Genomic DNA, 20798 nt, shown 5'->3' with positions numbered 1-20798 from the left:
CCTGAGCAATAGACAGAATATTGCCTGGGGAAAGAAACTTCAGGAACGTCTAGACCTGTAGATAGCAGAAGGAACCTAAACAGTGTCACTGACCTTTGAACCTGATATCCAGCTGGAAACAGCCTCCCCCGCTCCCGAGGCCAGGCCAGAGCCTCCTGAGAGCCTGCCCCGGGGTGAGCGGACGGCTGCCTTGTCCCAGTAGGGAGGACCGTCTTCAGGGACATCAGAAGCTGCGGTGTTGCCCTGTGAATCCAGGGCCACGTGGAGGAAGATTGCGGGCGACGGCACAGGGCTCGGGCTCTGCCCTGCACACAGCGCTGGTTCCGGCCCCACGCCTCACGTTCCCCAGAGCACCACTGAGCATCACTGGTCACTGGGAGGGGAGGCAGGAGCAGCAGGAGGGAGGGATGGCCACGCCCTTGCCCGTTCTGGCCACCCGGCCTCCCACAGACTAGACTCGGACCCTTTGCATTTCTGTTAGGACCGTCCCACGCCCGCCTGATACCCCGTCCCTCCCGCCCTCCCGCCCTCTGCCTCTCATCTCTCTCTGCATCCTGAGAGGAGACACGGTTCACAGGCACAGGTCGCCCTCTGCGCCCACGTCACAAGCTCACTGAGGAAGAGACGCCAGGACCAGGAGAGTGCGCGCCCGGTGGTGCAGGTACCACTGAGCCCACCCAGAGTGCAGTGAAGCCATTCCCTGCGGAGATGCCGAATACCCCGGGGGCTTCACAAAGGTGACCTGGTTAGGGCAGGCCTTCCCGAGCACTGGCGCGGGAGTCCATCTTGGCTTGGTCTGGGCGCAGCTGAACTGTGCTTCTCTTGTACCCCAGCATGTCTGACAGGCTGTGTCAGCCCAGCTCCGGCTCGTTTGTGTCTCCACTGTCAGCCGTGAGACCACAGCACTGGGTGTCAAAACAGGAGAGTTAAAGCAGGCCGGCACGGGGCCTCTGCAGCTGGGCCCGCCTCCCCTCCCCGCACCCGCAGGCCTCTGCTCGGCCTTGTGAGGCCACGGGGCTGCCGCCTCTGCAGCACGCTTGGTTTCCAGTCTGAGCGTGGGCACAGCCAGTTTCACACTCAGCACTTTCTGCTGAGTAGAGGAATGAACCAGTTACAGCCTCCCAGAGCACAGCCTGCTCCTGGCGGGGCGCCTGCGCTTATAAAGGCCGTGCGAGCAGGGAGCGCCAGCCGGGGCCGCCCGTCCATCCCGCAGCCCCACCCTGCCCAGGAGGACGCAGAGGGGCTGGAGGTGCGGTGTGGGGGGAGGAGGCCCAGCCCTCGGGGGTCCTGAGTCGCTCAGGCGCAGGCTCGGGTCCGTGCCCACGGGCTCCGAGAGGCCGTGAAGCCCGACTGTCTCGGGCTGTACGGGCTGTACGGTCTCACATCGCAGGGTTGTCTGTGCCCCGTGGGCGGCGCCGGTGGCCTTTCGAGGAGAACAGTCTCTCTCGTGCCCCCGCCCAGCTCACCAGCGGCATGAAGCGCCACTGAAAGCCAGGGGGCTGGTTAGCAGATGAGACCTTGCTGGGGGTGGGCTTCTGCCCCACCGAGTCCTCCTGGGAAGTCAGACTTGGGGAAGAACTTGCGTTTCTGTACGTCAAGTTCAGGGGCTGTGTTTTGTTTCTGGGTCATACCCGGCAGGGCTCCGGGTCTCCGTCTGACTCTGCGCTCAGGGATCACTCCTGTTAGGGCCTTGGGGGTCCACATGGGACACCTGGGATTGAACTCGGTTCTGTTGTGTGCAAGGCAAGCGTCCCGGGTTTTCTAGGTTTTGTTTGGCCAGTATTTATCATGCGTCTCTTTAACCTCCAGAAAAGACTTTAAATTTTAGAGTCGCATTCTAGAAACATTTTGGGAAGACGTCATGTATTCTTAAGCTTGGGAAGTGTCAGGGAATGCTGTTTACTCGCCCGGAAAATGTGCATCATTCAGAAAATACTAATTCCTATTTGTAAGCTGATAGCAGTCGCAAGTGTCAGTGGGCCTTGTGTTCTTGTGAACTGCCTTTTCCAGATCAGCATGATGACTTGCTCCCGAAGGACAAAACCTAAGCCTTTCAAAGCCACTGTCCCAGGAGGAGGTGCTGTGTGCAGTGGAAGAGGCCCCGTGGGATTTTCCTTAGTATGTGAGTCTGGGCAGAGCAGGGACAGAGTCCCAGTGAGGAGTTAGACTGGAGGTGAGGGAGGAAGGATAGCTCTGGGGGCAGGGGGCAGGGGTCACCCCTTTCTGGGTAGGTGTCCTTAGGCGACTCTAAGGCTTGAGGTGGGACAGAGGGGCTGCTTCCAGCCATCTCTCTGGATTCAGTGGCACTCAGACCAGAAGAGCAAGGGATGCTCCGAGTGGAGTGTTCATCTTCTTGGCCATGAAGGCCACTGGGGAAAATTGTGGGTATTTCCCTGGATCCATTCTTGAAAGTGAGCAGAATCCATGCACGGCTCTACAGTTGGGTGGGAAGAGACCCCGTTGTCCTGAGATCCTGCTGTGAAACTGCACACTTGGATCTTCAGACCTGCAAAGATAACAATGCCATCACTCTCCAGAACTTTTCCCTCCTCCAGTACATTCCTTAAACCTTCCCCTCAAAATCTTTCCCTCCACCAGCATCTTTTCCTCAGAACCTTCAACTCAGAATCCTTGCCTCCTTCAGGACATTCTCCTCAGAACCATCCCCTCCTCCAGAATCTTCTCTTCAAAACCTTTCCTTCGGAACCCTTTCCTCTTCCAGAACCTTCCATTCAGAACCTTCCCCTCAGAACTGTCCCCTCCTTCAGGAAATTTTCTCAGAACCTTCCCCTCAGAATCTTGTTCTCCTCCAGAACCTTCCCCTCAGCACCTTCCTCTCCTCCAGGACCTTCCCCTCATAACCTTACTCTCAGAACCTTTCCCTTTTCCAGAATCTTCTTCTCAGAACCTTCCACTCCAGGAACTTCCCCTAAGATCCTTCCCCTGAGAATTGTAGCCTCCTCCATGACCTTTTCTTCAGAACCTTCCTCTCCTCCAGGGCCTTGTCCTCAGAACCTTCCTCTCAGAACATTTCCTTCCATCAGAACCTTCCCCTCAGAATTGTCCCCTTCTCCAGGACCTTCTCTTGAGAACCTTCCCTCAGAACTTCCCCTCCTCTAGGTAACTTCTCCTCAAAACATTTCCCTCCTCTAAGTCTTCCCTCTTACAACTGTCCTCTTCTCCAGAACGTTTCCCTCATATGGAATATTCCCTTCCAGAACACCCCCTACAAATACTTCCCCCTTCAGAACCTTTCCCTCCTCCAGAAATTTCCCCTCATAACCATCCCCTCCTCCATGATCCTTTTCTCAGAACCTTCCCTCAGAACCTTTCCCTCTGCTAGGACCTTCTCCTTATACCCTTGCCTTCAGAACCTTTCCCTCCTCTAGAACCTTCCTCTCAGAACCTTCCCATCAGAACCTTCCCCCTTACTCTAGAACTTCCTCTCCTATGGAACCTTACCTTCCAGAATCTTCATCTCCAGAAACATCCACCTTCAGAACCTTACCCTCCTCCAGGATCTTTTCCTCAGAACCTTTCCTTCCTTCAAGACTTTTTCCTCAGAACTTTTTCTCAGTACCTACCCTTCTCCAGAACTTCCAACTCTTCTGGAATCTTCCCTTCCAGAACCTTTCCCTCCATAAATATCCTCTCTTCAGAACCTTTCCCTTCTCCAGGACTTTCCCCTCAGAACCTTTCCCTCATCTAGGGAAATTCTCAGAACCTTTCCATCAGAACCTTCCCCTCAGAAACTTATCAACAGAACTTTCCCTTCTTTCAGGGCCTTCCTGTCAGAACAATTCCCTCCTTCAGAACCTTCTCCTCTAGAACTTTCCTCTCCTTCAGGGCCTTCTTCTCAGAACCTTCCCCTCAGAACATTTCCTTCTCTCAGAACCTTCCTTTCAGAATCTTCCCCTCAGTATTGTCCCCTCCTCCAGGACCTTCTCCTAATAACCTTCCCCTCAGAACTTCCCCTCTCCAGGACCTTCTCCTAAGAACCTTCCCCTCAGAACTTCCCCTCCTCTAGGACCTTCTTAGAACCTTACCCTCATAATCTATGTCTCCTCTAGGACCTTTTCCTCAGAACCTTCCCCTTCTCCAGAACTTTTCCCACCTATGGAACCTTCCTTTCCAGAACTTTTCTCTCCAGAAAGAATCTTCTCAGTACCTTCCCCTTATCCAGAACCTTTCCCTCCAGAAACTTCACCTCCTCCAGGATTTTCTCCTGAGAACCTTGCCTTCAGAATTCTTTTCTTCTCTAGAACCTTCCCCTCAGAGCCATCCTTTCCTCCAGGACCTTCCCCTTAGAACCTGCCCTCCTCTAGACCCATCTACTCAGAGCCTACCCCTCAGAACCTTTCCTTCTTTCAGAACCATTTCCTCAGAACCTTCCCCTCAGAACATTTCCCTTTTTCAGAACCTTTGCCTCCTATGAAACCTTCCCTTCCAGAACCTTCCCCCTTCAGAACTTTCTCCTCCTTCAATACATTCCCTTCAGAACCTTCCCATCCTCTAGGATATTCCCCTCATAATCTAACCTCCTCCAGGACATTTTCTCAGAACCTTGCTTTCAGAACCTTGCCCTCCTCCAGAACCTTCCCCTCAGAACCTTCCTCTCCTCCAATACCTTCCCCTCAGAACCTTACTCTGAGAAACTTTCCCTTCTCCAGAACCTTCCCCTCAGAATCTTCCCCTCCAGGAATTCCCCTCAGAACCTTCCCCTCAAATGTTAGCCTCCATCACCTTTTCTTCAGATCTTTTCCATCTCCTCCAGGGCCTTCTCCTCAGAACTTTCCTCTCAGAACATTTCCCTCCATCAGAACCTTCCCCTCAGAATTATCCCCTCCTCCAGGACCTTCTCTTGAGAACCTTCCCTCAGAACTTCCCCTCCTCTAGGAACTTCTCCTCAGAGCCTTGACCTCAGAGCCTTCCCCTTCTCCAGAACTATCCCCTCTTATGGAACCTTCCCTTCCAGAATAAACCCCCTCCAAATATTTCCCCCTTCAGAACTTTCCCCTCCTCTAGGACATTTTTCTCAGCACCTTCCCTCAGAACCTTCACACTTACTCCAAAACCTTTCCCTCCTGTGGAACTTTCCCTTTCATAATCTTCACCACCAGAATCTTCCCCTCTTCCAGGGTCTTTTACTCAGAACCTTTCCCTCAGAAACCTTCCCTCCTTCAGAACCTTTTCCTCAGAACCTTCCCCTCAGAACCTTTCCCTTCTTCAGAACCTTTGCCTCCTATGGAAACTTCCCCTCCAAACCTTTCCCTTCAGAATCTTCCTCCTTCAGAACTTTCTCCTCCTTCAGGACATTCCCCTCAGAACCTTCCCATCCTCCAGGACATTCTCCTCAGAACTTTCCCCTCATAACTTTCCTCTCCTCCAGAAAATTCCCCACCTAGTTCCCCTCCAAAACATTCCCCTCCTCCGAAATCTTCCTTTCCAGAACCTTCCCCTCTAGAAACTTCCCACTTCAGAACATTTTCCTCCTCAGGACCTTCCCTTCCAAAACCTGCCCCTCCAGAATCATACCTACCTTCATAACTTTCCTCACTTTAGAAACTCCCCTAATTCCAGAACCTTCCCCTGACTATAACAATCTTTAACTTCCAGAAACTCTTCTGCCTCCAGAGCCTTCCCTGCCCCTGGACGCTTTCTCTCCCAGTCTCTCAAATGCTCCTCACAGAGAGGAAGGATCTTTCTAAGCTGATGCACATTCAAGAATCTAATTTTCTTTTCTTTGTTTTTTGGGTCACAGTGGTGTTCAGGGCCTACTCCTGGCTCTGTGCTCAGTGATTACTTGTTGTGGGGACCTTGTGCAGAGCAGGGAATTGAACCCAAGTTGGTTGCATGCAAGTCCCTTCACAGTACTGTCTCTCCAGTCCACAATTGAGAATTTCCCATGCCTTATGCACTGCTCTTGCCTTGGTCCACCTGAGTCTGGTGAGCAGAGGTTCTGTGTACTGAATCTTCTGTGTCTCCATCAGGACAAACGTGGTTCATCAAAGAGACTCTCGGGCTCTCAGGTTCTGAGACTTGTTTTCTCCTGTTGTGGTAGCAAGTGTGGGCATTTTCTTTAAGTGTAAGCTGTTGTCTTAAATTGGAAACAGATTTGACAGTTCCTTTGGGTTTACAAATAGCAGTCCTGCCTCTGTGAGGCAAAGCAAGACAGCCGTTGCTTCAGGGCTGGTTTTCAGGGTGTGTGTGAGAGAGAGTGGTGCAGGATGCTTGGTGGGATTCCTCAGCACGGCGGATTTGTGACCTTGATCACAAATCTGTAGGTTTTGGCATGAAACGAAGTGAAATTTTGAAAATGAAAAGAAGGAAAATCCGTTGAAAGCTGTATTTTTCCTGCCTCTTAACCCAAGCCTGCCCCGGTAAACACAGAATGTTCCCATCATCTCTGAGTCACAAGAACAGATAAGGGGTCTGGTGTCTTCTGGTGACAAACCAGCCACTTCTTCAGACCCAGATTTCCTGCTGGGTCAGGACTTGGAACTGGATGCTCTTACAGATGAGCCGACTGTTAGCCAGCGCTGCACTGCCCACTTCCTGTCACATCAGCCAGCACTGAGCCCCCCACCCCGCCCCGCCTCAGGGCCACCGGGTCTCGCCCCCATGAGGAGATGTACAGCAGGGCAGGGGCGAGCCGTGACCCTGCCTGAGTGTCACTCCTCTGTGAGCCCGGCCCTGGCTCCGGAGCTCCAGCCTCTCACAGTCCACCTACAGGCCTGTCGCATCTGACTCCAGCGTCTTCCATAAGCACCTCATGGCTTTGTGGCCTCGGTGCAGGGGGCTGAGTGTGTGGTGGGGCTGTCCATCTCCTCACGGGGCAGGTCAGCTCCTGGGCCTGCTGGGCGGGTGGACTGGGGAGAGCTGCCCTAGGAAGCTTCTACACAGGCTGTGACAGGGTTGTGTCTGGTGGGGACCGAGTCCGAAGCCTCCACACAGGGGTCTGTCCCAGGCCAGCAGCGTTCCCTGTGCCCTCGATTCCAAGGGGGCTGCTTGGAATCGCCCAGGTGGCATGGCCAGGGCTGGGCCTGTCACTCCGTACGTTCCTCAGCTCCCTGGAGGGGCACGGCATTTTCCCTGGTGCTGACTTGCTGGGGGGAGTGCGGGTCTGCGGACAGGCCCGGGTGGCATCACTGCTTGCTGCCATGGTGACGACCACAGCTGGCACGGCGACTGAGAGAGCTGCCAGCCCTGGCCAAGGTGTGTCTGTGGGGATGCGCATCACGTGGTTCAAACTGGGAGGCCAGTGTGGGGGCATCTGCAGGGACACTGCCCCATGGTGCCGCGGCTGGTCAGGAGCGGAGCTCCCTGGGCCAGAGGGCAGGACTCCGGGAGCGGAGCTGAGGCCCCGCTCTGGTCACTGCCGTTAGACGAGCCTGCAGGGATGGCCGGGACGCGGCTGCCTGAGGACCCGACCCCAGAGCCAGGGGCTTCGCCCTGGGGTCCGCAGGAAGCCCTGCGTTGCACACGGGCAGGAGTCATCCTCCTGTCCTCGGGATCCATTTTGTAATTTTAGTTTTTATCTTAGGCACTGATTGAAAACACTTTCTTCTTATTTATGTGTTGTGGTTTGGGGCCACACTGGTGACACGCAGGGTTACTCCTGGCTCTGTGCTCAGAGATTACTCTTGGTGGGCTCGGCAGGACCATATGGGGCACGAGGGATCGAACCCTGGCCACCGCGTGCAGGGCAGGCGTCCTCCCCACGGGACCATCACTCCAGCCCCAGGTTACAGCACAGTTAATGCTCAGTTTCATGCAAAAAAGTCCCGACAGCCCCTGTCCCGGACACAAACACGCTGTCTGCTTCCCTCCACTGCCCGCTGTCCCCTCCTCCCAGCTGCAGTGGCGCTCTCCCTGTGAGGGCCGGTTCTCAGCACCTGTCCTGGGTGCGACTCCCTCCCCGCGTCTCTGTGTACCCTGCACAGAAGCGAGTCCCTCTTGGCTTTGGCTTTGCTTGCTGCCACTTGTGTTTTATTGTGTGGATGTCCCCGAGCTTCTCTTCCCTCTCATCTGCGCCTGGACACCTGGGTTGTTTTCCAGATTTGGGCTATTGTGAACTGTGCTGTATGAACATAAAAGTGCAGATGTCTTTTCTGAATAGAGTTTCTGGGTCCTTTGGGTAGATGCCAGAAAGTGGAATTTCTGGGTCATATGGAAGCTCAGTTCCTAGTTTTATGAGAAGTGCCATATTGAGAAGTCTCCAAAAAGGCCGGGCCAGTCGACATTCATTCCCACCCGCAATGGATGATGCTTCCTTTCCCCCCACATCCCGGCAAACAGTGATTATTCTTTTTATTATTATTATTTTGGTTTTTGGGTCACGTACGGCAGTACTCAGGGCTTAGTCCAGGCTCTACACTCAGGGATCACTCCTGGCCAGCTCCCGGGAACCAAATGGGGTGCCACGGATCAAACCTGAGTCAGCCACGTGCAAGACCAACAACCCCCCACCCCCGCGCTGTCCTGTCACACCAGCCCCAACCCTGGGGGATTTAAAGGCTCCTGTGATGTGTGCCACTCATGTGAGGGGATGTCTCGTTGTGGTTTTGATTTGCCCTTTGACCAGATGCCTCCTTTGGGGAACTTTCTGTTTATCTCTTCCCCCATTTTAAAGTGGAATTTGGGGGGGCTGGAGAGATAGCACAGCGGGTAGGGCATTTGCCTTGCACACAGCCGACCCGGGTTCAAATCCCAGCATCCCATTTGGTCCCCTGAGCACGGCCAGGGGTGATTCCTGAGTGCAGAGCCAGGAGTAACCCCTGTGTATCGCCAGGTGTGACCCAAAAAGCCCCCCAAAAAAAGTGTAATTGGTTCTTTTTCTCTTGTAAAGGGCCTTATCTGTCCTGGATATTAACCCCTTGTTAGATGAGTGCTGGGTAAATAATTTCCCTCAGCATGGGGGCTGTCTTTCATTTCTTGCCATCATTTCTTTTCTTTTCTTTTCTTTTCTTTTCTTTTTTTCTTTTCCTTTTTGGGTCACACCCGGGCCATCATTTCTTTAGCAGGGCAGAGGCATCTTGGTTTGATGTCGTCCTGTTTCTCTTTGCTTTCGTTTGCTTGGCCAGTGGCCGGGAATCATTAAAGCCGCGTCTAGGTTCAGTGCCATGGAGGGCCCCACCTGTTTTCCTCAAAATAATTTATGGATCCAGGTCTGAAGGCCTTTGATCCATTTTTATTTGACTTCTGTGCAGGGTGTAAGAAACGGGGCCAGATGCCACGGGTGCCAGAGCTCCGTGGACGGGCAGCTCAGTCTTACCCGGCGTGTGAGCTCCTCCCTCCCCGCGGTCTCTGCCTGGGATGGGGAAAGGGGTGACTGGTGGCCTGGGAAGACCCTGGGGCATGGCGAGAGGGAGGTCGTGCCCCCTAGCACCAGAGAATCTAGGAAGGAAACCGAGTTCCTCCTTCAAAGGACTTCGAACGTCCAGAAGCTGAGAAGGGAGCTTCATGTCTCAAATGTGGCCGACCAGTGTCCCCAGCACTGTTTGTTGAAGAGGTTTTGGACTTTGCTGCACTTTGTGCCTTTTGCTCCTTTGTTGAGAATGAGCTGTTTGTACCTGGGGAATCGTCCCTGAGCTCTCGGTTCTGTTCCACTGGCCCAGAGCCAGTCCTTACCCACTCCCACACTGTCTTGGTCCTGGGCCTCCTGTGTAGTTTAGAGTTGAGGGCGGGGACACCCCCCATCTGCTTTCCCCCGGGACTTGCTTTAGATATTGGGGGGGGAGGTTCATTGCTCCATGCAGGTGCCAACAGTATTTGATCGATGTCTTTGAAGGTGGCCTGGGTGTTTCTATGGGGGCTGTGCTGGATCTGTGTGGAGCTTCAGGCAGACTTCTTTGTTCCTTCTCAACACGATATTTTGAAAATATTGATCCTTCCAACCCATGCGCAGAGAATGTGTTTCCATTTCATTGTGTCCTCTTTTATTTCTTGTAGTATTTGTAGTTTCCCTTGTGTTCCTCTTCCACGTCTTCTTGTTAAGCTGGTCTTGGGAACTTGATTTCCTGTCCGGGTCCCTGCACTTCTGCTCACCAGGGACTGAGCTCTATACTGGAATGGTCTGCCAGCCTTGCTACTTTCTTCAAAGAAGCTCTTGATTTTATTGATCTTTTGAATTAGTTTCTCAGTTTTCGTCTTATTGATTTATGTGCTGTTAGGTACTAGGCAGGCCCTTTCTTGCATCCTAATGAATGTTTATTAGCAGCTGTTTTAAATACTTTGATGGACCATGGTTGGGAGCACGTGTGTTTAGGGATGTGAACTCTTTATGTGTTGATCCCGTGATCATTAAGAAATGACCGTCCTTGTCCCTCTTGACCTTTTGAAGTCTGTTGTCTGATAGAAATAAGACACCCCAGGCCTTCTTAAGGGTGCGATTGTTTTCCAGGCTTGAGACTCTGAGCCCGTGTTTACTTGACTCTTTAGGTTTGTCGTGGGTTGAGTTTTCAGATCCATCCTGCCACTCTGTGTCTCTCTCTTTTTTTTTTTTTTGGCTTTTTGGGTCACACCCGGCGATGCACAGGGGTTACTCCTGGCTCTGCACTCAGGAATTACCCCTGGCTGTGCTCAGGGGACCATATGGGATGCTGGGATTTGAACCCGGGTCGGCCGCGTGCAAGGCAAACGCCCTCCCCGCTGTGCTATCGCTCCAGCCCCCACTCTGTGTCTCTTGATTGTGAGTTCAGCCCCTTGACCTTGGTGAGATGGTGATGTAGCGGGTTATCGACATCCCTGTGGGGGCGTTTTGTGTGATTGGGAGGTTGGTGTTGTTTTTTAGAAAAACTCTTTGAATGCTTATTGAGAAACTATTTTTAGGCTATGAAGTTCCAAAGCTGTTGCCTGTCTGAAATTTCCTGTCACTCCTTCAGATTGGAATGCTAATCTAGGTGGGTGAGCCCTGGGGTGGGCGCTCGGCTCACCCAGCTTCTTCACTTTATTTCCCGTCCTTTCTGGCCTGTCGAGTCTGTTTGATAAACCTGCTGTGAATCTCATGGATTTCCTTTGTGTGCGAGTTCCTTCTTTGACCTTGCCGCTTGCAATATTCCGTCCTCGGCTCTTGTCGTCTTGATTACAGCGTGTCTGGCCCCTGCGGGCCTGGTGCACACACTCCTACACCCAGAAGCTCTCTTCTGATTCCCTGTTTCCTCATCGCTTCTTCGTCCCGTTTGCGGGACCCTGGTGATCCTCACTGTCCCCTGCACCCAGGCCTGCCCCCCTGTGCTGTTGGCTTTCGTCCGTCCCCCACAGGCGGTTTCCTGCGTCCCGTCTCGGAGCCGCTCTTTCCCCTCAGCTGCTGAGCCTCTGCTGAGACCCTCCCTGGGCTCTGATTCCGCCACCACGCGCTCCACTCTGTCACTCTGACGTCGTCTCCCGGGTCTGCTCAGCTTCCTGCAGAGCCTGGGCTGTGTCCAACCCCCACTTGGGTCAGCTGTCCTGGGGGGGTTCTGCTTCCCTCCTGTGGGAGCCCTCGTGAGAGAGGCCCCGCGGCAGTGAGGGGCCCGCGGGACTCTCCCGGTCCCCTTCGGGCTGCAGGCGGGGCCGACGCCAGGATCACCCCTCGGAGTCTCAGCCCTGCGTCTGCCCAGTGCAGGCCGCCCAGCACCGTGTCTGGTTCCCGGCCCCACAGGCCCTGTGCGTTAACCTGGGGGCGTTGCTCCGGTTGTGAAGTTGCCCTGACTCCGGTTGCTGCTGTCTGAGACGGCCCAGTGGGTCTCCCTGCGCTCGGGTCCCGGAGAAGGAGCCCGTCATGTTCCACGTCAGCACAAGCCTGTGCCCAGTCCTCACTGGAGCCCAACAGGATCAGAGCTGGGCCCGGTCACTGTGGGCAGGGGCAGCGGGGTGGGTCACTGTGGGCAGGGGGAGAGGGGTCGGTCACTGTGGGCAGGAGAGAGGGGTCGGTCACTGTGGGCAGGGGCAGCGGGGTTGGTCACTGTGGGTCGGGGGAGAGGGGTCGGTCACTGTGGGCAGGAGAGAGGGGTCGGTCACTGTGGGCAGGGGCAGCGGGGTCGGTCACTGTGGGTCGGGGGAGAGGGGTCGGTCACTGTGGGTCGGGGGAGAGGGGTCAGTCACTGTGGGCAGGGGGAGAGGGGTCGGTCACTGTGGGCAGGGGCAGCGGGGTGGGTCACTGTGGGCAGGGGGAGAGGGGTCGGTCACTGTGGGTCGGGGGAGAGGGGTCGGTCACTGTGGGTCGGGGGAGAGGGGTCAGTCACTGTGGGCAGGGGGAGAGGGGTCAGTCACTGTGGGCAGGGGGAGAGGGGTCGGTCACTGTGGGTCGGGGGAGAGGGGTCAGTCACTGTGGGCAGGGGGAGAGGGGTCGGTCACTGTGGGCAGGGGGAGAGGGATCAGTCACTGTGGGCAGGAGAGAGGGGTGGGTCACTGTGGGTCAGGGGAGAGGGGTGGGTCACTGTGGGCAGGGGGAGAGGGGTCGGTCACTGTGGGTCGGGGGAGAGGGGTCAGTCACTGTGGGCAGGGGGAGAGGGGTCGGTCACTGTGGGTCAGGGGAGAGGGGTCGGTCACTGTGGGTGGGGGGAGAGGGGTCAGTCACTGTGGGCAGGGGGAGAGGGGTCGGTCACTGTGGGTCAGGGGAGAGGGGTGGGTCACTGTGGGTCAGGGGAGAGGGGTGGGTCACTGTGGGGCAGGGGGAGAGGGGTCGGTCACTGTGGGTGGGGGGAGAGGGGTCGGTCACTGTGGGTGGGGGGAGAGGGGTCGGTCACTGTGGGTCAGGGCAGAGGAGTGGGTCACTGTGGGGCAGGGGGAGAGGGGTCGGTCACTGTGGGTCAGGGGAGAGGGGTCGGTCACTGTGGGTTGGGGGAGAGGGGTCGGTCACTGTGGGTGGGGGGAGAGGGGTCGGTCACTGTGGGTCAGGGGAGAGGGGTGGGTCACTGTGGGTCAGGGGAGTCAGGGTCAGTCACTGTGGGCAGGGGGAGAGGGGTCGGTCACTGTGGGCAGGGGAGAGGGGTGGGTCACTGTGGTCAGGGGAGCGGGGTCGGTCACTGTGGGCAGGGGAGCGAGTGCCCAGCAGGAGTCAGGTGCAGTGGCCAGCTGCACTGAGCCGTGTGTCATCGCCTCACTGCTCAGCTGACTTGTGTGATGCCATCTGGGTCACCCCTGCTCAAGTCGATCAATACGTGGCCTCTGGGATCAATAACAAGCCTCATGTTACTGACAGGACTCAGACCATGGAGTGGGAATCTCGGTGTGAGGCGTCGTGTCTCCCAGACACCGCAGTTAGGGCCACCGAGGGCCCTGGGCACTGCTGATGGGCAACACTGCCCGGCCATCTTGGCCCGTCTTGGTTCTGAGCTGACTCTATCCAGGCACCACCTGCACTGTCCAGCTGTCCTGTCCTGTCAGACTGTCCTGCACTGGGTGATTGTCCCAGCACTATCTGACTGTCCTGCGCTGTCCGACTGTCCTGCACTGTCTGACTGTCCTGCACTGTCTGACTGTCCTGCGCTGTCTGACTGTCCTGCACTGGTTGATTGTCCTGCACTGGTTGATTGTCCCAGCACTATCTGACTGTCCTGCACTGTCTGACTGTCCTGCGCTGTCCGACTGTCCTGTGCTGTCTGACTGTCCTGCACTGTCTGACTGTCCTGCACTATCTGACTGTCCTGCACCGTCTGACTGTCCTGCACTGGTTGATTGTCCTGCACTGGTTGATTGTCCCGGCACTATCTGACTGTCCTGCACTGTCTGACTGTCCTGCGCTGTCCGACTGTCCTGTGCTGTCCGGCTGTCCTGCGCTGTCTGACTGTCCTGCACTGTCCGACTGTCCTGCGCTGTCTGACTGTCCTGCACTATCTAACTGTCCTGCACTGTCTGACTGTCCTGCGCTGTCTGACTGTCCTGCACTATCTGACTGTCCTGCACTGTCCGGCTGTCCTGTGCTGTCCGGCTGTCCTGCGCTGTCTGACTGTCCTGCGCTGTCCGACTGTCCTGGGTCGGTCCCACTGTCCTAGCACTGTCCCGACTGTCCTGCACTGTAGGATAACATTGCTTTGTCCTTTCTTCCTTGTCACAGGGAGCTTTGGTTTATCAGGTTACACCCATCACAGTGCTCCCGAGTCACTCCCATTCCTCTGTTTATCTATAACCTCTTCTCTGCGCTCTCTTCCCCAACCAGTTAGTCAGCTTTTTCCCCTAACTGGACTCTGTTAATCTGTAAGGTCAGACATTTCTAGGACACTGAACTTGTATTGTAAGTTGATATTGCCTTTCTCCCCTCCTTATGCCTTTTGAATAGTTTACTTTAAAGCAATGTCCTCTTTGTATGGACACAGGAAGACAGTTAATATTATGCTTTTGTAACTTGGTATTTAGGGACTGGAGTGATAGCACAGCGGGTAGGGCATTTGCCTTGCATGTGACCGACCCGGAGTTCAATCCTCCGTCCCTCTCGGAGAGCCCAGCAAGGTACTGAGAGCATCTCGCCCTCACGGCAGAGCCTGGCAAGCTCCCCGTGGCATATTCAGTGTGCCAAGAACAGTAACAACAAGTCTCACAGTGGAGACATTACTGGTGCTCGCTCAAGCAAATCAGTAAACAACGGGACAACAGTGACAGTGACAAACTTGGGATTTAATTGGCCTTGAATATTATTCCCTCCCAGGCATCTGCTTTCTCGACTTAAGCCTCAGCTGCCCTTAGTTCCTAGTACCCTAAAAGCAGGGTCCTGACAAGGGACTGAAAGGACCCAGGGCAAGCTGTGAGCTACCCTGGAATCGAAATGGGCCTGGCCAAAGCACCACAATTCTTAACTATAAGTTAAGAGCTTGGTCATGGACAAATGCTGTCATGATCCAAAAGTAACGACGAGACTAGGACCCTGCTAGGGTAGGAAAGACTAATTTGGCCTGAGCACTGTAGTCTGAGATCAAGATGGCCCCAGGAGAGCAATTCTATAAACTTAATGTATCTCTTATTGTGTCCATATAAAATGGTTAATATTATGAATGTTTATATGTTTGTTGGACAAGGAGAGGAGAAACATACCCATGGGATTCTGCTCTTGGGCTGGTCGTCCTGCTGGAAGAGAATCTGTCCTAGAAGCATCCCCTGAGGGAAAGAACTTTACCCCGATTGACTGTGACCAACGATGTGTAGGTAACCCTCGTGCTTGGGGATTGGACTAGGCTGTAAGAGTGGGCTGGGGGTCCAGATTGGGGGCCAGAGGAGAAGGAGGAGAGAGACAGAAGGAGGTTGAGGAGAGAGCGAGAAGGAGAATGAAGTAGCCTGGGGGAGGGAGAAGCAGGAGGAGAACCAGAGGAGAGTGGAGACGGGAATGGAATAAACTGCAGCTGAGACCAACCAGCCTGGCCCTCGTTCCTTCCTTCGCCTGCCAACCTCCCCGGGGTGGGGGAAGCGGCGCGAGACTACCAAACGCGGGCGGCGGGGGAGATAGAGCACCGCTGCCCCATTTGTGATTAAACACTGCGTGTTCCGACTGTCCTGCCCTGTCCGACTGTCCTGGCACTGTCCAGCTGCCCTTCACTGTCCAGCTGTCCTGGCACTTTCTGACTATCTGGCACTGTCCAACTGTCCTGGCACTGTCCGACTGTCCTGCACTGTCCAGCTGTCCTGCACTCTCCGACTATCCTAGACTGTCCAGCTGTCCTGCACTGTCCGACTGCCCTGCACTGTCCAACTGTCCTGGCTCTGTCCGACTATCCTGCATGGTCTGACTGTCCTGCACTGTCCGACTGTCCTAGACTGTCCAGCTGTCCTGCACTGTCTGACTGTTCTGCACTGTCCGACTATCCTGCACTGTCCGACTGTCCTGCACTGTCCGACTATCCTGCACTGTCCAACTGTCCTGGCGCTGTCCGACTATCCTGCATGGTCTGACTGTCCTGCACTGTCCGACTGTCCTGACTGTCCAGCTGTCCTGGCACTGTCCGACTGTCCTGGCGCTGTCCGGCTGTCCTGCACTGTCCGACTGTCCTGACTGTCCAGCTGTCCTGGCGCTGTCCGACTGTCCTGCACTGTCCGACTGTCCTGCACTGTCCGACTGTCCTGCACTATCTGACTGTCCTGCACTGTCTGACTGTCCTGCGCTGTCTGACTGTCCTGCACTGTCTGACTGTCCTCTGCCATCTGACTGTCCTGGCGCTGTCCGACTATCCTGCATGGTCTGACTGTCCTGCACTGTCCGACTGTCCTGACTGTCCAGCTGTCCTGGCACTGTCCGACTGTCCTGGCGCTGTCCGGCTGTCCTGCACTGTCCGACTGTCCTGACTGTCCAGCTGTCCTGGCGCTGTCCGACTGTCCTGCACTGTCCAACTGTCCTGCACTGTCCGACTGTCCTGCACTATCTGACTGTCCTGCACTGTCTGACTGTCCTGCGCTGTCTGACTGTCCTGCACTGTCTGACTGTCCTGCGCCGTCTGACTGTCCTGCACTGTCTGACTGTCCTGCACTGTCTGACTGTCCTGCACTGTCTGACTGTCCTGCACTGTCCGACTGTCCTGCACTGTCTGACTGTCCTGCACTGTCTGACTGTCCTGCGCTGTCTGACTGTCCTGCACTGTCTGACTGTCCTGCACTGTCTGACTGTCCTGCGCCGTCTGACTGTCCTGCACTGTCTGACTGTCCTGCACTGTCCGACTGTCCTGCACTGTCCGACTGTCCTGCACTGTCTGACTGTCCTGCGCTGTCTGACTGTCCTGCACTGTCTGACTGTCCTGCGCCGTCTGACTGTCCTGGCGCTGTCCGACTATCCTGCACTGTCTGACTGTCCTGCACTGTCCGACTGTCCTGACTGTCCAGCTGTCCTGGCGCTGTCTGACTGTCCTGGCACTGCCCTGGCCCTGTTCTCCCTTTATCTGGCACTGTCTGGCGTCGTCCCTGCAGGTGCTGTCTGGGCACCGTCTTTTCTCCTGCTGCTGCCTTTTCTTAATTTTCTGTTGTGACAAGCTTCAGCAAGTATTTTGATCTTCCTCAATAAGTTTAGTTCAGCCTGAGAGGAACCTGACTAATGTTCCTGTTGGTAGAATTACAGTCAGCTTGGCAGAGCTTGTGGGGTGCAGCCAGATGGCCGGAATCTGGGCTTTGTACAGCGGGCCCCAGGGCTGCGGCCTGTCTCCTGAGTCTCCGTGTGCAGGGAGAGGGGCCTGCCCCGGTCACATGGGGTCAGGGAGGACAGGCCTGGGGCAGAGGGGGAGGAGGAGCGGCGGGAAGAAAGGGGCAGAAGGGAGAAGAGCAGGGAGCAGGGGGAGAGGAGGAGGGCAGAGCACGGGGGAGAGGATGGGAGGGGCATGGGGAGAGGAGGGGAGGGGCACGGAGGAGAGGAGGGGAGGGGCACGGGGGAGAGAAGGGGAGGGGCGGGGAGAGGAGGGGAGGGGCACGGAGGAGAGGAGGGGAGGGGCGGGGAGAGGAGGGGAGGGGCACGGAGGAGAGGAGGGGAGGGGCGGGGAGAGGAGGGAAGGGGCACGGAGGAGAGGAGGGGAGGGGCACGGGGAGAGGAGGGGAGGGGCGGGGAGAGGAGGGGAGGGGCACGGGGGAGAGAAGGGGAGGGGCGGGGAGAGGAGGGGAGGGGCACGGGGAGAGGAGGGGAGGGGCGGGGAGAGGAGGGGAGGGGCACGGGGGAGAGGAGGGGAGGGGCACGGGGGAGAGAAGGGGAGGGGCGGGGAGAGGAGGGGAGGGGCACGGGGGAGAGGACGGGAGGGGCACGGGGGAGAGAAGGGGAGGGGTGGGGAGAGGAGGGGAGGGGTACGGGGAGAGGAGGGGAGGGGCGGGGAGAGGAGGGGAGGGGTACGGGGAGAGGAGGGGAGTGGCGGGGAGAGGAGGGGAGGGGCGGGGAGAGGAGAGGAGGACCATTGAGCTGGCGGTCAGGAGGGCAGTGCAGCGGCCACTCCACAGGGCCGCCGGGCAGTTGGCGTGGGCTTGGTGTTGGGGCCCTCGGTGGGCAGTGTTGCTCCAGAGCACCGTCACTGCAGGGCGAGGTCAGGGCCAGTCTCGTGTGCAGATGGCAGTGTTGGACAGGACAGTCCTGTGAGTGGACAGGGGCAGGACGCTCCCGTGTGTGGACTCCTCCCCTAAGCCCGTCCGGGCGGGAGGCTTCGGCCCGTCCCTCACTCCCCAGGGTGTCTGGGGCGGGTCTGGGGTCACACGTGGCTGTGCTCGGGGACTCTCTCGGAAGGGTCTGGCCCAGTGGGGACAGCTGGAGCCTCCCGCGGGCCCACGGTCCAGGCCCGGCCAGGGCGTCGCTCCGGAGGGACAGAGGCAGCAGTGGGCGTGACTGGCAGATCCCGGGCCCGTGTGGGCCTAACCAGTGGGCACAGTTAGAACTCAGGGTGCTGCAGGCGCCAAGGGCCGTGCCCGGCGCGACCTGACCACGCAGCGTGTGAGCCTGGTGACCCCGCTGCTGCGGGGGAGGGAGGGCAGCCCTGTCCCTCTCCCGGCCAGCCCTGTCCCTCTCCCGGCCCCAGGCGTCCGCTGAGCTGTGGGCGCCCTGCCACACCCCGGCAGGTCCAGGCTGGCGTGGCGGCCGCCCCTGTCCAGCTGGGCAGCCCCTGGAGGCCAGGGCGGGGCAGAGGCTGCAGGGGTGGCCCAGGCCCCGCGTCCTGTCGCCCTCTGCCGCTGTGTCCCTGCAGAGGAGACGCAGGCCCCACGGCCCAGCCTTGCTGAGCTCCTCCTTAGGGGGCGGCCTCCCCGCAGTGCTCCGCCGGCCCAGATGCGCAGTTCCCGGCAGGACTGTGGCTCTCGGGCCCCCACGGCCCTGACGGCCCCTGAGCCGGGTCTGTGTCTGGGAGGTCTGAGGGTTGTGGCCCTCAGGTCTGCCATGCTGCAGCCCCTGGGCAGGGCTGGCAGACAGGCCGGGCTCCCCGGGGTCCTCGCGCCCGGGTCCCAGAGCCCAGCCTCCTTCCAGCACAAAACCGCAGGCCTGCGGAGGGGCAGCCCCGGCCCAGCCGCCACGGCGCAGAGCAGATAGATCTCCGCGGGACACTGACACGGCTCCGGGCCCACTGCAGAGCGGCTGCTCGGGCCTCGGGCTCGCGGTGGGGCCTTCAGGGCAGCCCTGTCCCTCTCACCGGTCAGGCCTATCCTCTCACCGGCCAGCCCTGTCCTCTCACCGGCCAGCCCTGTCCTCTCACCGGCCAGCCCTGTCCTCTCACCGGTCAGGCCTGTCCCTCTCACCGGCCAGCCCTGTCCCCCTCACCGGCCAGCCCTGTCCTCTCACCAGTCAGGCCTGTCCCTCTCACCGGCCAGCCCTGTCCCTCTCATGGGCCAGCCCTGTCCCTCTCACCGGCCAGCCCTGTCCCCCTCACTGGCCAGCCCTGTCCTCTCACCAGCCAGCCCTGTCCCTCTCACCGGCCAGCCCTGTCCCTCTCATGGGCCAGCCCTGTCCCCCTCACAGGCCAGCCCTGTCCCCCTCACTGGCCAGCCCTGTGCCTCTCACCGGCCAGCCCTGTTCCTCTCACCGGCCAGCCCTGTTCCTCTCACCGGCCAGCCCTGTCCCTCTCACTGGTCAGCCCTGTCCCCCTCACCGGCCAGCCCTGTCCCCCTCACTGGCCAGCCCTGTCCTCTCACCAGCCAGCCCTGTCCCTCTCACCGGCCAGCCCTGTCCCTCTCATGGGCCAGCCCTGTCCCCCTCACAGGCCAGCCCTGTCCCCCTCACTGGCCAGCCCTGTGCCTCTCACCGGCCAGCCCTGTTCCTCTCACCGGCCAGCCCTGTCCCTCTCACTGGTCAGCCCTGTCCCCCTCACCGGACAGCCCTGTCCCCCTCACTGGTCAGCCCTGTCCCCCTCACCGGTCAGCCCTGTCCTCTCACCGGTAGGCCGGACAGCACCTGCCTCCAGTGGACACTCCTTGCCTGATTTTGCCCTGCACGGGGCTTGGCTTTGGCACCATCCCCCCTGCCCACCTGGGCCCGGGCGCCTGTTGCTGGCACATGACGCCTTCCAGGGCTCTGTGGAATCTGTCCGGGAACACGCTGAGATGCTTCCTCGGTTCCAGTGAGCAAATCAGCAAACATCCTCTTTGGAAGGTTTTATCGCATTTAGGACGGCAAGGACCAAGAACAAAGAGAATTAAAGGCTCTTGGGTGCAGGCAGAAGCGTGCAGTGGTGTGACACGGGCCGCATGGCCCATGGCACCGGGCCACGGGATGCAGACTATGTGGCCCATAGCAGTGTGTGTCCTGTGATACCAATCACGTGCCCTGTGGCAGTGCGTCATGTGATACTGACCACATGTCCCGTGGCAGTGTGTCATGTGATACCGTGTGTACCATGCCACTGTGTCATATGATATTGACCACATCCCATGGCACTGTCATATGATATTGACCACGTGTCCTGTGATACCGTGTCATGTGATACTGATTGCATGTCCCATGGCACCGTGTCATGTGATACTGACCATGTATCCTGTAGCACCATATCATGTGATACTGACCACGTGTCCCATGGCAGTGTGTCATGTGATACTGACCACATGTCCCGTGTCAGTGTGTCATGTGATGCCATGTGTACCGTGCCACTGTGTCATGTGATACTGGCCATGTCCCATGGCACTGTCATGTGATATTGACCACGTGTCCCATGGCACCGTGTCATGCGATACTGACCATGTATCCTGTAGCACCGTATCATGTGATACTGACGACGTGTCCCATGGCACAGTGTTACGTGATACTGTGTGTCCCATGGTACCATGTCACGTGATACCATGTGTCCCGAGGCACCGCGACATGTGATGCTGACCATGTGTTGCCATGTGTCATGGTGCTGACCGTGTGTCCCTGTGCTGATGGTGCCTATCACATGTCTGCCTGCTGTGTG

General features: G+C 57.5%; 1 protein-coding gene across 1 annotated transcript in view; it reads left to right on the top strand.

The window, feature by feature from the left end:
* The window catches only part of PTPRN2 (protein tyrosine phosphatase receptor type N2), a 205173-nt gene that overhangs the window by 14043 nt on the left and 170332 nt on the right, over positions 1-20798 (top strand). The gene's annotated exons all lie outside the window — the stretch shown is intronic.

This window comes from Sorex araneus, chromosome 1 (genome assembly GCF_027595985.1).
Source record: "Sorex araneus isolate mSorAra2 chromosome 1, mSorAra2.pri, whole genome shotgun sequence".
Taxonomy (NCBI): Eukaryota; Metazoa; Chordata; class Mammalia; order Eulipotyphla; family Soricidae; genus Sorex; species Sorex araneus.
Note: the sequence above shows the minus strand (reverse complement) of the source record. Positions and strands in the feature narration are given on the sequence as shown.